At 44.4% G+C, this 3,618-nt stretch overlaps 1 pseudogene; it reads right to left on the bottom strand.

Annotated features, from left to right (window-relative positions):
* Positions 1 to 354: 354 nt before the first annotated feature.
* Fdps-ps4 (farnesyl diphosphate synthase, pseudogene 4) lies at positions 355 to 1,437 on the bottom strand (annotated as a pseudogene).
* Between the last annotated feature and the right edge of the window lie 2,181 nt (positions 1,438 to 3,618).

Here is a 3,618-nt window from a genome sequence, read left to right as displayed (position 1 = left end):
TCTCAGCATCTAATGAAATGATCATGTGGTTTTTATCTTTCAGTTTGTTTATATAATAGATTACGTTGATGGTTTTCTGAATATTAAACCATCCCTACATGTGTGGGATGAAGCCTACTTGATCATGATGGATGATTGTTTTGATGTGCTCTTGGATTCAGTTTGCAAGAATTTCATTGAGTATTTTTGCATCGATATTCGTAAGGGAAATTGGTCTGAAGTTCTCTTTCTTTGTTGGGTCTTTGTGTGGCTTCATAGAAGGAATTCCGTAGCGCTCCATTTGTTTCAATTTTGTGGAATAGTTTGGACAATAATTTATTGAGACCCCGCCCTCCCAGCCTCTACCATTCGAGGTCACTTTCTCTGCTTGTAGATCTTGTTTGCTAGTTCCAGGAAGATGAATAGGGACAGTGGCGCAGAGCACTGCTCTATGAGACTCTTGAGGTGGTTGTAACTGTCTTCCTCATACCTGAAGAACACATTCTACAGATCCAGTTCTTCCTAGTATGCTTTCACCTGAGCCACTTTTTTTGTGTCCTTCTGCCCATAATTCTCCTCTAAGATCTGGCGCTGCTGAGGAGTGGCTCGTAGCAGACACTGAATCACCAGCCAGCTACATTTGTTGTCCCGAATGTCAGTGCTGACCTTTCCAGTCACACTGTGGTCTCCAAAGAGATCAAGGTAGTCATCCTGGATCTGGAAGTACTTGCCCATCTACAGCAGGATCTTTAGGCCGTTAGCATGTTCCTTCTCCCCATCAATTCCAGCCATGTACATGGCAGCCGCGATAGGGAGGTAGGAAGAGTAGAAAGCTGTCTTATATTTGACAATAGATTCGTACCTCTTTTTAGTGTATCTACCAAGATCCACTTGGCCCTGGGGTGTTGTGATGAGGTCGAGAGTCTGCTCGATCTCAGTCTGATAGGTGCGCTACAGGAAGAGCTCCAGCAGGTTGAGGTAGTAGGGCTGCTCCCTGCAGTAGAACTTCAGCAGGTGGTAGATGGAGGCTTCCAGAAGCAGAGCATCGTTGATGTCATCCAAGCCTATGCCTGGCTTCTGATACCAGCAGATCTGCCCCCGGTGAGTGTGGGAAGAGTCCAAGATGTCATCTGACATGAGGAAGAAAGCCTGGAGCAGTTCTACACACCAGCCCACCATCAGGGCCCGCTGTTGGCTCTCAGCATCCTGTTTCCTCGGCTCCACCAGCTCCTGGAAGGTCTGTACCACCGTCAGACCCCGATTGTACTTGCCTCCTACAGTGTTGTACTCCAGGACCTCCTTGAGCCAGGTAATAGCATCTCCCTTCTCTGGGTGTCCTAGTTCATCCTCAGTCAGCACCTTGACAATCTGGGAGAAGTGCTGGATGAAATTCTGCCTTTCTTGATTATAAACATCCAATTTCTGGTCCCCATTCATTCTGACAGAGGAGCTAAATGCTCTGTGCTTCAATGAGGATTCTCCCGAGATCCTAGATCTTGCTTTTCTGGTGTGTTTAGATATTCAGTGTTTGCTTTGGTGGGAGAATTGGGTTCTGATGATGCCATGTAGTCTTGGTTTCTGTTGCTTGGGTTCCTGTGCTTGCCTCTCACCATCAGGTTGTCTCTGTTGTTACCTTGTTCTGCTATTTCTGACAGTGGCTAGACTGTCCTATAGGCCTGTGCATCAGGAGTGCTGTAGACCTGTTTTCTTTCAGCCAGTTATGGGAACAGAGTGTTCTGCTTTTGGGCGTGTAGTTTTTCCTGTCTACTGGTCTTCAGCTGTTCCTGTGGGCCTGTGTCCTGAGTCCACCAGGCAGGTCGCTTAGAGCAGAAAAGTTGGTCTTACCTGTGGTCCTTTGGCTCAAGTTGCTCATGGGGGGCTGCTTTTGAGCTCTCCATGAGGGCAGCAACCAGGAGGGCCTGTGCCACCTTTTCCCTGAGCCCCCGTGAACCGGGGTCCCAGATGGCGTTAGGTGTTTTCCTCTGGAGTCAGAAATGTGGGCAGAGTGTAGTCTCTTCTGGCTTCCCAGGCATGTCTGCTCCTGTGAATGTTTAACTCTTCCTGCCACGGAATTTGGGTGCAGCGAACTGTTGACTGGGTCCCTTCAGGTCTGGGCAGTGTCTGGATCTCAGGGGACCTGCCGCTTGAGTGCCCCGAAGTCATTGTTTTTAATAGCTGGGTAGTACTCCATTGTGTAAATGTACCACATTTTTTGTATCCATTCTTCCTTTGAGGGATGTCTAGATTATTTCCAGCTTCTATTTTAAATAAGGCTGCTATGAACATAGTGTAGCATGTGTATCACATTTTCTGTATCCATTTCTCTGTTGAGGGATATCTGGGTTTTCTTTTGTTATATTAAAGTATGAACATTGATTTCCTAATCTCTCCAATACTTTTTAAATTTTATTTTTCTTGGATATTTTATGTATTTACATTTTATGTGCTATCCACTTTCCCTTCTCTCCCATATCCTCTTTTCCTCCCCATGCTTCTATGAGGATGCTCTCACTCCCACCCACCCACCTCAACGCCCTGGCCTTCCCCTACATAGGGGAAATAAGCCTTCATAGGACCAACAGCTTTTCCTCCTATTGATACTTGAATTCCTGATCTCTCCAATCCTTTTAACATGAATGGGTGTTGTATATTGTCAGAGGCTTTGTCAGAATCTGAAGAGATGATCACATTTTTTTTCTTTGAGTTTGTTTATATACTGAATTACATAGATGGATGTCCATATATTGAACCATCCCTGCATTCCTGGGATGAAGCCTACTTGCTCATGGTGAATGATAATTTGGATGTGTTCTTGAATTCAGTTGCCAGAATTTTATTGAATATTTTTGCAACGATATTCATAAGTGAAATTTGTCTTAAGTTCTTTTTCTTTGTTGGGTCTTTGTGTGGTTTAAGTGTGAGTGTAATTGTGGCTTCCTATAAAAAATTATGCAGTGTTCCTTCTGTTTCTCGTTTCTGGAATAGTTTGAAGAGTATTGGTATTAGATCTTCTTTAAAGGTCTGATAGAATTCTGCACTTAACCCATCTGTCCTGTTTTTTGTTTTTGTTTTTGTTTGTTTTGTTTTGTTTTGGTTGTGAGACTTTTAATGACTGCTTCTATTTCTTCAGCATTATGGGATTGTTTAGATGTTTTATCTGATCCTGATTTGACTTCTTTTTTTTTTTTACATTTTTTTTATTAACTTGAGTATTTCTTATATACATTTCTTTTTTTTTTATTAACTTGAGTATTTCTTATATACATTTCGAGTGTTATTCCCTTTCCCGGTTTCCGGGCAAACATCCCTCTCCCCCCTCCCCTTCCTTATGGGTGTTCCCCTCCCAACCCTCCCCCCATTGCCGCCCTCCCCCCACCAGTCTAGTTCACTGGGGGGTCAGTCTTAGCAGGACCCAGGGCTTCCCCTTCCACTGGTGCTCTTACTAGGATATTCATTGCTACCTATGAGGTCAGAGTCCAGGGTCAGTCCATGTATAGTCTTTAGGTAGTGGCTTAGTCCCTGGAAGCTCTGGTTGCTTGGCATTGTTGTACATATGGGGTCTCGAGCCCCTTCAAGCTCTTCCAGTTCTTTCTCTGATTCCTTCAACAGGGGTCCTATTCTCAGTTCAGTGGTTTGCTG

Source organism: Rattus norvegicus, chromosome 8 (genome assembly GCF_021556685.1).
Source record: "Rattus norvegicus strain SHRSP/BbbUtx chromosome 8, alternate assembly SHRSP_T2T, whole genome shotgun sequence".
Classification (NCBI taxonomy): domain Eukaryota; kingdom Metazoa; phylum Chordata; class Mammalia; order Rodentia; family Muridae; genus Rattus; species Rattus norvegicus.
The sequence above is the reverse complement of the archived record's forward strand: the minus strand, read 5'-3'. Positions and strand labels throughout refer to the sequence as shown.